This window comes from Hemitrygon akajei, chromosome 5 (assembly GCF_048418815.1).
Source record: "Hemitrygon akajei chromosome 5, sHemAka1.3, whole genome shotgun sequence".
In the NCBI taxonomy this organism is placed as follows: Eukaryota; Metazoa; Chordata; class Chondrichthyes; order Myliobatiformes; family Dasyatidae; genus Hemitrygon; species Hemitrygon akajei.
In genome coordinates, this window is record NC_133128.1 from 112,909,476 (window position 1) to 112,925,449 (window position 15,974).

Below are 15,974 nucleotides of genomic sequence, written 5' to 3' on the forward strand. Positions count from 1 at the left end.
CATCTGTACCTAAAGATAGAGGGGGCATAGCTGGTACAAAAAGAGGTGGTGCTGGAGGTAACTGAAAAATTAAGATGAGATTTTAATGCAGCCCCTTCAGGTAGGAGTAAAAGAATCTCTGGCATTATTTGAAAAAGAATGTGCATGCAGAAATATTTCCTCTGGTATACCGCTCAATCTTTAATTCTCTCTTAATATATTATTGAAAGCATGCTGACTGGTTTCATCATGCTCTGATTCAGAAATTCAAATACATAAGATTTCTACAGATGTACTGTGGAGAGCATTCTAACTTGCGGCATCACCGTCTGTTATGGGGGAGGGGGGGTTGGTGGGGGATCACTGCACAGAATCGAAATAAATTTGTGAACTCAGACAGCTCAATCATGGCCATTCACCTCCCCAGCATCCAAGATATCTTCAAGGAGCCATATCTCAAAAAGGCTGCATCCGTCATTTAGGATCCCAATCACCCAGGACATGTCCTATTCTTATTGCTACCATCAGGGAGGAGGTACAGGAGTCTGATTCAGGAATAGTTTCTTCCCCTCTGTCATCAGATTTCTGAATGGACATTGAACCCATGAACACTACCTCACTACAATGTCTTTCTCTTTTTGCACTATTTATTTAACTTTTATAAGTATATTATATATACTTAGTGCAATTTACAATTTTCTTATTATTATGTATTGCAATATTCTGCTGCTGCATAACAACAAATTTTCTGACGTAAGCGGTGATATTAAAGCTGATTCTGATTCTGGCCATTGGTACTATCTACAGGAGGCATTGGCTCAAGAAGGCGACATCAATCATCAAAGATCCCCACATCTGGGCCATGCTATTTTCTTGCAGTCACCATCAGGCAGGAGGTACAGAAGCCTGAAGTCCCACACCACCAGGTTCAGGAACAGCTACTTCCCTTTAACTATTCGGTTCTTGAACCAACTGGCACAATTCTAATCACTGTAGTTTAGTAACACTGTTAAAACAGTGATCACTTTGCATTACAATCGATTTTAATTTTGTTTTCATTCTGTTCTTTCTTGTAAAAATTGTGTATAATTTGCCATTTTTTCTTTTTGTATTTGTATTTTACATTTTGTTGTCTTTTGCACATTGGTTACTTGTTCATCTTGTGCGCAGTTTTTTATTGATTCTATTGTGTTTATTTGTATCTATTATGAATGCCTGTAAGAAAATTAATCTCAGAGTTGATACTGTGACACATATGTACCTTGATAATAAACTTATTTTGAACTTTGAAATTTTTTTTTAAAGAATTTTAAACCATGAACCAGCAGTTGATTCAGTCCTTTACTAGAAGGGTTATGTTCAGTTCGGCATGCATCACAGGTAGTCTGTCCAAAGAGAGAGATGGATCCAGGAGATCTGGTCCAGATGTCAAAATCAGAATTAGAATCAGGTTCTTTTTTATCACTGTCATTTTTTATTGAGATACAGCATGGTAACAGGCCCTTCCAGCCAAACAAGCCCACGCCCAATTACACCCATGTGACCAACTGACCTGCTAACCTGCATCGTTGAAATGTGGAACACCCAGGGGAAATGAACACAGTCACAGGAGAACAGATAAACTCCTTACAGACAGTAGAGGAGTTGAACTTAGGTCACTGGTGCTATAATAGCATCACACTAACTACAATACTACACAACCATGCTGCCCCCAACAAGAGAAGTGAAAAACAACAATGTGAAGTTTGTTGTTTTGCAGCAGTACAATGCAGAGGCATAAAATTACTATAGATATGCTAAACAACCATAATTAGATAGGATGAATCTACAGGACAGCATACTGTACTGCCAATGGGTTGTTGCTTTCAATCTGTGTGTAGAAAGACCTTAAATACACTGATTTTATATAAACTCGGTGGCCACTTTATTAGACCTGCTCGTTATTACAAATATCTAATCAGCCAATCATGTGACAGCTATTGGGGCCTCCGTCGGTCAGAGATGACAATGGATATTGCATCCTAGCTGTCTAGATATGCAAGCCTGGGCAGTACAGCCTCCACACATCTGATGAACCCAAAGGAGTGGCAGATAACAGTTTGGTACCAGAAGCACAGCAGGAGTTGCCAGGTAGCATTGAACTCAACGTAAGACTTCGTTAGGGCCTCCAGCTCCGGATTTTTCCCTCGGGGTTTACTTCTGAAGCCTTCCCCATGAATGCATATAGCCGCATATGACAGTAACTCAATTCATAAAATCATGCGAATGTGGTCAGAGGTTCAGTTGTTGATCAGACCAAACATCAGAATGGGGAAGAAATGTGCTCTAAATGATTTTGACTGTGGAATGATTGTTGGTTCCAGACAAAGTGGTTTGAGTCTCAGAAGCTGCTGATCTCCTGGGATTTTCACACACAACGTTCTCTAGAGTTTACAGAGAAAGGTGTAAAAAAACCAAAAAAAAAACAGTGAGCGGTAGTTCTGTGGGCAAAAACGCCCTGTTGATGAGAGAGGTTTGAGGAGAATAGCCAGACTGGTTCAAGCTGACAGAAAGGTAACAGTAACTCATGTAACCACGTGTTTACAACAGTGGTGTACTTAAGAGCATTCCTGAACACACAACGTATTGAACCTTGAAGTAGATGAGCGACAGCAGCAGAAGACCACAAACATACAGGGGGTATCTAAAGAAGTGCCCACTGAGTGTACAGTATAATGAAAATTATGAAATTAAACAGACCTCTCAATCCAGTCCACTCAGGGCCTTGGGCTCCCCCTGCTGGAGAAGTAAGTCATTGATATTTGGGGCAGGATCAATTTAGAATCATACCAGACAACAGGGTGACCCGTTGGGGCACCCTTTGAGAGAAGGGTAGTACAGTCTGGTGTGACCAGAATGAACATTAAATTTTCCTGAATGCTTTTGGTATACTTTGCTTTGGAAACTAAAGAAGGAAACCTCAGTTTATTAAAGGACATGTAGCAAGGCAAATATAGCTCCTCCTTGTTTAACGAAGTACACTTTTGATGGCATCATTTCTGGTTGATTTGCCCCCCTTGTGCCTCTCGTTGTCATTCTGGAGATGTGCAGTCCTTTCATTCCCCCATCTCTTCATCTCTTCGGCTGTTTATTCTTTGAATCTGATCTTGGAGACGTGCATTTCTCAGCTTCTTTGTCTCTTCCTCTCTTTTCCTTCTGTGCCTGATTTTGTCATTCTGGAGATGTGCAGCCCTTTCATCCCCTGTCTCTTCATCTCTTCTGCTGTTTGTCGTTTGTCTCTGATCCTGGAGACATGCGGTCCTGGCCTCATCCAATTCTTGTTCTCTCCCTCTCCTTGCCGCTTCCCGACGATGTTTGGCATCATCTCTTGACCGTAATGTCCCCCTTATCTTTCCACGCGGCATAATTAGGCTACCACCTTGTTTTTACCCTAATTCTGGATAGAAGATATGAAGCAGTAAAAGCCTGCAGGATGCTGATTATTCTTGATGATGTGGCTGGCGCTCTCCTAAATGGATGTGATATAGTCACCGCTGTCCTTTGATTGCAGCAAAGGGTTTGATGGGTGTCTCGAGGTATATCATTACAATAAGATTTAATGATCTCTTATTGATGGGTGGCAGTTAGATTTGTCCCAATCCTGCACATGCTGATGGTGACTATCAGAATGTGAGCACTCGAAATAGAGCTGCCCTGCCCTTTCGCTCTGCTTGTTGTCGCTACTGTGAGCATCGTGAGTCGCTTCTGAGGCTGGCCATGCACATGCGTCGTGGTGTCACGTCACGGCTTCCATCATGGCTGACATCGGCTCTTGGGTGAAAGCAGGGATTGATTTTGGGTAGTGAGCAATTTTATACGGATATATAACCCTGAACTTTGCCTGCATTCTGTAAGTTAGCACATTTTAAGTCGATTTAGCCAAAAATGGTGCCGCTGTAATGCACCGTTTGCGCTAACTGGAGGTCACAAACAAACAAACAGAGCATGAGAGTTTTAGTCATATATAGATGACAAGAAGATGGGGTCTTTGATTCAAGATTGGTCATTTTCATTCTTCGGTACACAATTGTAAAGGAGAACGAAATGATTGTTACTGTGGATCTGATGCAGCATAAAACATAATAAGTATAAATAACACAATAAAAACAAAAAAAACACAATAAATGTAAATTTAAAAGCAATCATACAAAACACACTGTACAAGTAACTGTTCTATATATAGACTGATTGTGTGTAAAGTGATACTAGGTGATGTGTACATAGTGCTGGTGCAGTGGGTTAATTGGTGGAAGTATTGATCAGCCTGTTGGCTTGGGGAAGTAACTGTGTTTGAGTCAAGTGGTCCTGGCATGGATACTGAGTACCCTCTTCCCTCATGGGAGTGGGACAAACAGTCCATAAGCAGCATGGGTGAGATTCCCAATGATAGTTTTGGCCTTTTTCAGGCACCTTTCTGCATTGCCTTGATGGCAGGTAGACAGATGGCAGGTGATATATTGGGCAGTTTCAACTACCCATTGTAAAGTTTCCTTTCTGCTGTCTTGGAGCCCATTTCCGAACACCATGCCTAACTTATGTCCACAATGCACACCACTCTGGACCACATGATGTAGAAGGAAGTAAATCTACATCTGGGCTGGCACAATAATTAAATCACTAGGTTGATCATCTGGAGGCGTGAGTTCAAATCCCAGCATCAGAGCTGGTGGAAATTTAAAACCAATTGACTCAGTAAACTGGAATGAAGTAATTAAAAATAGGTGAGCAACACTAATGCTGACTGTGAATAATTACAGTGTTTAAGTAAAAAACCAATTGACCAATTTGCTGCTTTTATTGATTATTGTGCACATCGTCCTGTATTGCACTTGCTGTAGATGGAATTTCATTTTTTAAAACCCATACTGTTCCTCCCAGTGCATTGTATGTTGAACCAGGATTAATCCCCTACTTGGCTGTAATGAAGGACATGACAGGTCACAAAGGCACAGATTGTGGTAAAGGCCTGCTTTTCCTGATTGCCAAGAGCACCTCATGAATGCCCTGCAAGATTTGTTCTGAGCATAGAATCATAACTCTGTGACCTTACCCCATTCAAAGTTCAAAGAAAATTTATCTTCAATGTATGTGTCATCATGTTCTACCCTGAGATTTGCTTTATTCTAGACATACTTAGCAACTCTAAGAACCATAATAGAATCAACGAAGGACTGCACCCAAAAGGGCAGGCAAACTGTGCAAATATAATAATAATAATAAGCAGTAAGTATCGAGAACATGAGATGAAGAGTCTGTGAACTGAGTCCATAAGTTGTGGGAGCAGTTCAGTGATGGAGCGTGTGAAACTGAATGAAGTTATTCACACTGGTTCAAGAGCCTGATGGTTGAGGGGTAACTGTTCCTGAACCTAGTAGTGTGAGTTTTGAGGCTCTTGTGCCTTCTTCCTAATGGCAGCAGTGCAAAGAGAGCATGAGAGCTAGGTGATGGGGGTCCCTGATGATGATGAGTGCTGCTTTCCTGCAACATTTCTCCATGTAGGTGTGCTCAATGGAGGGGAGGGGCTTTTCCCATGATGGACTGGGCTGTATCCACTACTTTTTGTAGTTTAGTCTGTTCAAGGGCATTTGGTGTTTCCATACCAGGCTGGAATGCAACCAGTCAATATACTCTCCATTACGCATTAATAGAATTTAAATGTCATGCTGAAGCTTACAAACTTCTAAGGAAGTAGAGGTGCTGCTGTGCTTTCTTCATAATTGCATATACATTCTGGGCCCATATCAGTAATAATTAATTAGTACACAAATAAATAAACAAATAGGTAGATAGACAGATATATAGTTGAATAAATGAATAAATAAGTAAATAAATAAAAATGAGTTGTAGAGTCCTTGAAAGTGAATCCATATGTTGTGGAATTAGTTCAGAATTGAGGTGAATGAAATTATCGATGCTAGTTCAGGAGCCTGTTGGTTGAAGGGTAATAATTGTTCCTGAACCATGCCCATACTCCCTCATTAACACAATGCCTTCTGAAAATCCAAAACTTCATCTCTGCGATTTAGTTTAATTTGACCCTGTGTTCATTGTGTTTCAAATGGCCTGTTCTTGCGCTGTACATTTCTTTGCTAGTTTCCCTTCATCCATACTATTTGAACTAATGATCCTCAAGGAACTTTTAAACGTTAAAAAAATTCTTTCAATAAAAATATAGATACTGCTCAATTAGATCATTATTTTCTAAATATCCTCTAGGAGTCCTTGCTAATGCCTACCAGCATTTCTCTAATAACAGATATCAGGCTAACTTCTCTATTCAATGGTTCAATGGTTCCATTTAACATCAGAGAATGTATCCAGAATACAACCTGAAATCCTTACTCTTTGCAGGCATCCACAAACGGAGAGAAAAAACCCAAAGAATGAATGACAGAAAAATGTTATTCTCTAACTTTCTCCCCTCTTAAATAGCAGCATTGGTTTTATGCTCTTCTTATCTGCTGGGAAATGTTTAAAACTCAGGGAAGCTACAGAGAATTATGGACACAGCTAAGCACTTCACAGAAACCAGCCTTCGCTCCATGAGCTCTGTCTACACTTCTCCCTGCCTTGGGAAAGCAGCCACCCACCCACCCCTGACATTTTCTCTTCTCTTTCCTTCAATCAGTCATAATGTATAAAAGCTTGAAATCACATTCCACCAGGCTCAAGGACAATTAATATTACATTAGAATGATAAGGATGGACTCTTGACCTCCCAATCTACCTCATTTTGGCCTCACACCTTACTGTCTACTTGCACTGCACTTTCTCTATAACTCTGTTCTGCATTCTGTTATTGCTTTTCCTTTGTACTTCCTCAACGCATCTCGACTGAATGGATGGCATGCTAAACAAAGTTTTTCACTGTACCTCAGTACATGTAACAACAATAAACCAGTTTACCTTTTTTATTCTCTCAAGTGTGTGCTTGTAACTCTTTTACTCAAGGACTGAATGTCTCGCTGCTACCTGTGACTCTGGAGGTTTCATCCTATTTTCCAAATATTTACAGGATAATAGATTAATTGGTCACATGGGTGTAATCAGCCAGCATGGATTCATTGGGCTGGAAGGGCCTGTTACCATACCGTATCTCCAAATATCTAAGTTTCTTAAAATGTTCCACACACTGGAACTAAAAAAAACTGCAGATAATGGGAAACTATAACAAAACCACAAAATGCGGGAAGCACTCAACAGGTGTGGCAGCATCAGTAGAGAGTGAATCTGAGTCAAGGTTTCAGGTCAAAGGACCCTCATCAGAACCAGAAAAATCAGAAGTTGCACAGAAAGGGAGAATGGAGAGATTAGAGAGAATGTCTGCAATAGGGCACAAGGAAAAATATAATGATAACAATTGTTTTGAAAATGGGTAAATGAAAGCAGAAGAGTAAGACAAAACAAATTGAAAGAGAAAGGTACATCCACATCAGCAAGAAAAAAAGTAGAATCTTGACAGGTAAGGAGCAGTAAAGGTTACTAAAGGTAGGCATGATTGCATAGATAATCCCGATTATCTATCCTAATGAATAATCTTAGCCAGAAATGTTGACTCTTCATTCTTCTCCATAGATGCTGTCTAACCTGCTGAGTCCCTCCAGCATCTGCAGAATCTTGAATTTTCTGATGACACTAAATTCAATGGAAAAGCAAATTGTGCAGAAGATATGGAGAGCCTGCAGAGAGAGACAGATAGGTTAACTGAGTCGGCAAGGGTCTGGCAGATGGAGTACAATGTTGGTAAATGCAAGGTCATCCACTTTGGAAGGAAAAATGGAAGATCAGATTATTATTTAAATGGTAAAAGATTGCACCATGCTAATGTGCAGAAGGACATGGGAGTGCTTGTGCATGAATCGCAAAAGGTTGGTTTGCAGGTGCAGCAGGCTATCAAGAAGGCAAATGGAATGTTGGCCTTCATTGCTAGAGGGATTGAATTTAGAAGCAGGTAGGTTATGTTGCAACTATACAGGGTACTGGTGAGGCCGCACCTGGAGTACTGAGTGCAGTTCTGGCCTCCTTACTTGAGGAAGGATATACTGGCTTTGGAGGCAGTGCAGAGGAGGTTCACCGGGGTGATTCCAGAGATAAGGGGGTTAGACTATGAGGAGAGATTGAGTCGCCTGACACTGTACTGGCTGGAATTCAGAAGGATGAGAGGAGATCTATAGAAACATATAAAATTATGAAAGGGATAGATAGGAAAGAAGCAGTAAAGTTGTTTCCCTGGTAGGAACTAGAACTAGGGGATATAGCCTCAAGATTCAGGGGAGATGAGGAGGAACTGCTGTTCCCAAAGAGTGGTGAATCTGTGGAATTCTCTGCCCAATGAAGCAGTGGAGGCTACCTCAGTAAATACATTTAAGACAAGGTTGGATAGATTTTTGCATAGTAGGGGAATTAAGGGTTATGGGGAAAAGGCAGGTAGGTGGAGATGAGCCCATGGTCAGATCAACCATGATCTTATTGAATGGCAGAGCAGGCTCAATGACCCAGATGGCCTACTCCTGCTCTTGATTCTTATGTTCTTGTATTAATGATTGCATAGGTGAAATCAGTCAGTTCAGCTAAGGGTCTTGGCCCAAGTCATCGACTGTACAGTATCCTCCATAGATGCTGTCTGACCTGTTGAGTCCCTCCAGCATTTTGTGTGGGTTGCTGAAGGTTTTATGTATCTGCAGAATCTCTAGTGTCAGCCATAATCTTGTTGAATGGCAGAGTAGGTCTCCAGGATAAAGTGAGTGATTCCCATTCCTAACTTGTTCGTTTGTGCAATGACTCCTTTTAAAAGCCAGAGATCCTAACACTTAATCCCACTATTTTCAAATGTTCTTTCCTCCATTTTTTGCTATTGTTGGCATGCTTTCATATCTTCCACCGTGTAGGTAGAGGTGTACAAAATTATAAGAAGCACAGATCAATTGGATAGCCAGAGACATTTTCCCAGGGTGGAAATAGCTAATATGAAAGGACATAATTTTAAAGGTGATTGTTGGGAAGCATAGGGGGGGAACATCAGAGGTATATTTTTTACACAAAGGTGCCTGGAATGCACTGCCAGGGGTGGTGGTAGAAGCATGTACATTAGGCACATTTAAGAAACACAGATGATAAAAAACTGGAGGGTTCTGTAGAGGGAAGAGGTAGATTGATCTTAGAGTATATTATAAGATCAGTACAATATCATGGGCCGATGGGACTGCAGTGTTCTATGTTCTATGTACCATGTTCTATGTCCCATGTTCTAGACACAAATGATTCCATTTTCTCATTTTCTATTACTAATTCTCATCTTAATTCTCAAAAGAACCAACATTCATCCTAACTTCTCTATTCCTTTTTATGTACGTGTTAATGTCTTATTTTTTGCTTATATTCCTCCACAGATCTAATCTGTTTCCCATTTTTGAGTCATTCTTTGCAGATGTCTGAATTTTCCCAATTTATTCTGATCTATTATTAATCTTTGCAATATTTCCTTCTGTGGTAACATCCTTAAATTTCTTGAATTAACTATTCATTCATCAATGTAATTAAAGTGTTTAATTATAAATGGAATATGTCTTTGTTGAGAGTTATGAAATATTTCTTCAACATATTGTATTTTTTCTTTTTAATCTATCCTTTTGCCCTATCCACTTTAGCCAACTCAGCTGTCTTGTCTTTGTAATTGCCTTTATTTAATATTAAGACATTAGAAACAGTTCTAAATTTCCTACTCTCAAATTGCTATTGGTATTGGTTTATTATTGTCACATGTACTAAGGTACAGTAAAAAGCCTGTCTTGCATACTGTTCATAAGAGCAAATCATTACACAGTGGATTGAGGCAAAATAAGGCAAAACAACAGCAATGCAGAATAAAGTGTAAAAGCTATCGGAAAGATACAGTGCTGGTAAATGATAAAGTGTAAAAGCTTAACAAGGTAGATTGTGAGACCAAGAGTCCATTTTATCATACCAGAGGTTGATTCAACACTCTGATAACAGTGGCGTAGAAGTTGTCCTTGAACCTGGTGAGGGATGCTTTCAGGCTTTTGTATCTTCTCCCTAATTTATTTATATAATTATTGGTGGGAGAAGTGTGAACATCCTGGGTGGGTGCAGCAAAAATTGTAGACAGAGTCTCTGGAGGGGAGGCTGTTTTCCGTGATGTCCTGAGCTTTGTCTATAATTCTCTGCAGTTTCCTGCAGTCACAGGCAGAGCACATGCCATACCAAGCCTATCATGTAGTAATCACTTTTCTCCAAGAATTCATCCCAAAAGCAAAAACAAAGATGCTAGAAATTTGAAATAAAAACAGAAGAAGCTGAAGATGTTCAGCAGGTCAATGGCTGTAGTTGAGAGAGACTGAGCAGACAGAAACTTATTCTTTAATGCTTAGAAGAATGAGAGGAGATCTCATTGAATTTTACAAATTGTTAGACAAGCAGGATACAGGCGGGAAGTGAATGGGAGGGCTTTAGTCCAGGTGCAGGTCGATGAGACTAGGTAGATTAATAGTTCAGCACAGACTAGATGGGCTGAAGGGAGTTCTATGCTGTAGTGTTCTATGACTGTATAAGTTACATCTGCCTGAGAAGTCTGAAGCCTGTTTGAGACAGGTAGTATATGTACAAAAGTAAAATACAAACGACAAAAGAAATGCTGGAAATTCTCAGCCTATTTGACAGCATCTGTAAATAAAACATGGAGTTAATTGTGAGGTCAATGACCTTCCTGCAGAACTAAAACCCAATGCCAGACTCTATGGGGTTGAATTGAGTGGAGGAAGTTTACTGGCAGACTTCCGAATGTATCAAGCACATCCATCATTTTCCTTCTGCAGTCCACCTCATCAAAGTCCTTAGCCTGGTCCCCTGGAGCTGAATATGCGTGGGACTTTTAATGATCCTTCACTCATTAAATGAAGCTATTGTAACACCAACACATGCCAAAATACTTTGCACCCAAAGACATATTTTGGAATGTAGGAAATGTGGGACTTCAATATAACAAGCTCCCAAAATCAACAGCCTGATGATCACACTGTAATTGATGTTGGCGGAGGAATAAACACAGGCTAAGAGTACCAGGGAATAAACTTCCCCGTTCTTCTTTGAGTAGGGACATTCAACTTTCTACATCCATTTGAGAGGATAGGCAATACCACCGTTTAATAGCTTATTCAAAAGAGAACACCTCTGATCAGTCTTGCACCCAAATAAAGCTTATAAATTTTGTTATAAACTTCCTCCCTGTCCCACATATGCACTCAGACCACCTCCAATAAAATTTTCATAGATTCTTTTGTATTTCTTTAGGTTTCTGTAAACACCTGCAAGTAAATGAATCTCAAGGTGAAATATGATGAGATATACATTGTTTGAAACAGCAATTTGAGTTTGCAACCCTGAAGAGCCCTGCTTCAAAAGCTGATATCTGGATGTAGTGTGCAAACACACAAGAAAAGTAACACTATCAAGAGTAAGCTACCTAATATTCAACCCCTTGATGAAAGTCATGATATGGACTACGAGAATTAAACTTTCATGTAACAAGTGAAATGGATTTTAAAAGAGCCAGCTAACTCAGCGATAAGAAAAGTCTGTCTATTCTAGCTCTGTCTGTAAAACTGAGAGTACAGCCTTCTGTATCCCAATCGCCTCTGGAAAAATATTGAACAGGAAAGCACTGTGAGCAAAATCTTTCCAAGATCCTTCCCTAGGTTTCCAGTTTCATGATTTCAAGTTTCCAGATCTCAAGGTTTTTTAGGGTCTCCAAATTTTTTTTCTGGGACTCAAGGCTTTTTTCTGGGTATCAAAGCTTTGTTCCGGGTCTTGGCAATTCGGTCTTAACGTTCAAGGTTCTCAAGGTTCTCTAGGTTTCCCATGACCCTCCAGGTTTCCAAGGATTTTTTCAAAATTTCCAAGGTTTCTTCAATGTTCTTCCTGTCTCAGGAACTCCCAGGTCTGCCTCAAGGACACCCCAGGCCTCCCTCTCATAGCCTCTCTTGAAGTTCCCCTCGAGATTCCCAGGCCAAGTCTCTCTCAAGGTTTCTAAGTCTCTCACAAAATTCACAAGCCTCCCTCAAGGTTCCCAAGTATCTTCCTTGAGGTTCCCAAGTCTCTCGGCCTCTTAAGGTTCTCAAGTCTCAAGTCTCTCTCTTCAGGTTCCCAAGCCTCTCTCCAGGTTCCTATGTCTCTCTCTTCAGGTTCCCAAGCCTCTCTCTTCAGGTTCCCAAGTTTCCCAAGTCTCTCTCTCTCTCTCAAGCTTTTTTATTTATTTATTTATTCATTTACAGGATGTGGGCATTTATTGCCCATCCCTAGTTGCCCTTGAGAAGGTGGTGATGAGCTGCCTTCTTGAACTGCTGCAGTCCCTGAGGTGTAGGTACACCCACAGTACAGTTAGAGAGGGAATTCCATGATGTTGACCCAGCAACAATGAAGGAATGGCGATATTTTTCCAAGTCAGGATGGCGAGCGACTTGGTGGAGGATATCCAAGTGGTGGTGTTCCAAGGTATCTACTGTTCTCGTCCTTCTAGATGGTAGTGGTCATGGGTCTGGAAGGTGCTGCCTTAGTGACTTTGGTGTATTGTTGCAGTGCATCTTGTAGATTTTGCACACAGCTGCAACTGCTCGTCAATGGTGGAGGGATTGGATGCTTGTGGAAGGGGTACCAATCAAGTGGACTGGATAGTGTCAAGTTTCTTGAGTGTTGATGGAGCTGCACTAATCCAGGTGAGTGGCAAGTATTCCATTACACTCCTGACCTGAGCCTTGTAGATGGTGGACAGGCTTTGGGGAGTCAGGAGGTGACAGGATTTCTAGCCTTTTACCTGGTTTGGTAGCCAAGGTGTTCACAAGTCTCTCTCGCGAGGTTCCCAAGTCTCCAACTCTAAGTCCCCAAGTTAAGTTGTACCACAGAGGCAAAATTCAAAAGGGCAAAGAATGTAGGACTAAAGCTGCTGTATTTAAATGCTCGTAGCATTCGAAATAAGGTGGACAAACTTGTGGCGTAATTAGAAATTGATCAGTATGACATCGTGGGCATCGCTGAGTTGTGGCCGAAAGAAGGCCATATTTGGGAGCTCAATATCAAAGGATATGCTTTATAGCCAAAGGACAGGCAGGAAGGCATTGGTGGTGTTGTGGCTCTGTTGGTAAGAGATGGAATTACATCTTTAGAAGCAGGTGACATAGGGTCAAAGAATGTTGAATCTTTGTGGGTGGAGTTAAGAAACTGCAAAGGTGAAAAAAACCATTATGGGAATCACATATGGGCCTCCAAATAGTTGCCAAGATGTGGGGTTGAGATTGCAAAGGGAGCTAGAAAAGACATGTAATAAGGGTAATTATGCAATTATAATGGGGGACATCAATATGCAAGGGGTTGGGAAAATCAGGATGGTGTCAGATTGCAAGAGAGGGAATTTGTTGAATGCCTGTGAGATTGATTTTTAGAGCAGTTTGTGCTTGAGCCTACTCAGAAAAAGGTCATCTTAGATTGGGTGTTGTGTAATAACCCCAATGTTATTGGGGAGCTTAGCATAAGGGAACCCTTTGGAGGCAGTGATCATAATATGATTGAATTCATATTGTAATTTGAGAGGGAGAAACATAACTTACATGTACCAGTATCACAATGTAACAAAGGGAGTTACAGAGGCATGAGAAAGCAGCTTGCCCAGGTGGATTAGAGGAGGGTAGTGGCAGGGATGACGGCAGAACAGAGATGGCTTAAGTTTCTAGGAACATTTCACAAGGCGCAGGATAGATATGTCCCACAGAAGTTGGTGTTCACAAATGGCAAGGCCAGGAAACCATGGCTGACAAAGAAAGTTAAGGACTGCATAAAAGCCAAGGACAGGGCATATAAGGTAGCTTAAGTGAGTGAGAAGTTGGATGATTGGGAAGCTTTTAAAATCCAATAATAAGCAATTTAAAAAGCTATAAAAAAAAAGTAGAGTTGAAAATATTAAGGCAGACTAGCCAATAATATAAATCAGAATACAGAAGTTTTTCTTTCAGTTAAAGAATAAAAGGGAGGTGAGAATTGATATTGGACCACTGGAAAATGATACTGATGAGGTAATAAAGGGGAACAAAGAAATGGCAGGTGAACTTAATGCATACTTTGCATCAGTCTTCACTGTTGAAGACACTAACAGTCTGCCAGAGGCCCATGAGTGTCAGGGAGCAGGAGTGCATACCATTATTATCACAAAGGAAAAAGTGACAATAGACAATAGGTGCAGAAGTAGACCATTCGGCCCTTCGAGCCTGCACTGCCATTTTGAGATCATGGCTGATCATCTACTATCAATACCCGGTTCCTGCCTTGTCTCCATATCCCTTGATTCCCCTATCCATATGATACCTATCTAGCTCCTTTTTGAAAGCATCCAGAGAATTGGCCTCCACTACCTTCCGAGGCAGTGCATTCCAGACCCCCACAACTCTCTGGGAGAAGAAGTTTTTCCTTAACTCTGTCCTAAATGACCTACCCCTTATTTTCAAACCATGCCCTCTGGTACTGGACTCTCCCAGCATCTGGAACATATTTCCTGCCTCTACCTTGTCCAATCCCTTAATAATCTTATATGTTTCAATCAGATCCCCTCTCAATCTCCTTAATTCCAGCATGTACAAGCCCAGTCTTTCTAACCTCTCTGCGTAAGACGGTCCAGACATCCCAGGAATTAACCTCGTGAATCTACGCTGCACTTCCTCTACAGCCAGGATGTCCTTCCTTAACCCTCGAGACCAAAACAGTACACAATACTCCAGGTGTGGTCTCACCAGGGCTCTGTACAAATGCAAGAGGATTTCCTTGCTCTTGTACTCAATTCCCTTTGTAATAAAGGCCAACATTCCATTAGCCTTCTTCACTGCCTGCTGCACTTGCTCATTCACCTTCAGTGACTGATGAACAAGGACTCCTAGATCTCTTTGTATTTCTCCCTTACCTAACTCTACACCGTTCAGATAATAATCTGCCTTCCTGTTCTTACTCCCAAAGTGGATAACCTCACACTTATTCACATTAAACGTCATCTGCCAAGTATCTGCCCACTCACCCAGCCTATCCAAGTCACAAAAGCTAGGCAAACTCAAAGTTCTTAAGGTGGATAAGTCAGATGGACTACATCCAGAGTCCTGAGAGAGGTTACTGAAGAGATAATGGATGCATTGGTCATGATCTTTCAAGAATCACTTGATTCTAGCATGGTCCTAGAGGACTGGAAGATTGAAATGACACTCCACTGTTTAAGAAGGGAGGAAGGCAAAAGAAAGTAAATTATAGGCCAGATGCTGTCTGGCCTGCTGAGTTCTGCCAGCATTTTGTGTTTTTATAAATTATAGGCCAGTTAGCCACTCAGTAATTGGGAAGGTGTTGGGAGTCTATTATTAAGAATGAAGTTTCGAAGTGGAAACTAATGATAAAATAAGTCAAAGTCAGCATGGCTTCTGTTAAGGGAAATCTTGCCTGACAAATCTGTTAAGAGTTTTTCAAGGAAGTAACAAGCAGGGTAGACAAAGGAGTGACAGTGGATGTCACTTACTTGGATTTTCAGAAGGCATTTGATAAGGTGACACATATGAGGCTGCTTAACAAGATAAAATTGTACGGCATTACAGGAAAGATACTGGCATGGATAGCGGAATGGCTGACAGGCAGGAGGCAGCGAGTGGGAATAAAGGGGGCCTTTTCTGGTTGGTTGCTGGTGACTAGTGGTGTTCTTCAGGGGTCAGTATTGGGACTGCTACTTTTCACATTGTTTGTCAATGATTTAGATAATGGAATTGATGGCTTTGTGGCAAAGTTTACGGATGATACGAAGATAGGTGGAGTGGCAGGTAGTGCTGAGGAAGCAATGCGATTGTATCAGGACTTAGACAAATTGGAAGAATGGGCAAAAAAGTAGCAGATAGAACACAGCGTTGGGAAATGTATGATAAAGCATT

General features: G+C 41.0%; 1 protein-coding gene across 1 annotated transcript in view; it reads right to left on the reverse strand.

Annotated features, from left to right (window-relative positions):
* Window positions 1-15,974, reverse strand: part of cfap65 (cilia and flagella associated protein 65) — a 204,576-nt gene that overhangs the window by 110,357 nt on the left and 78,245 nt on the right. The window lies entirely within an intron of this gene.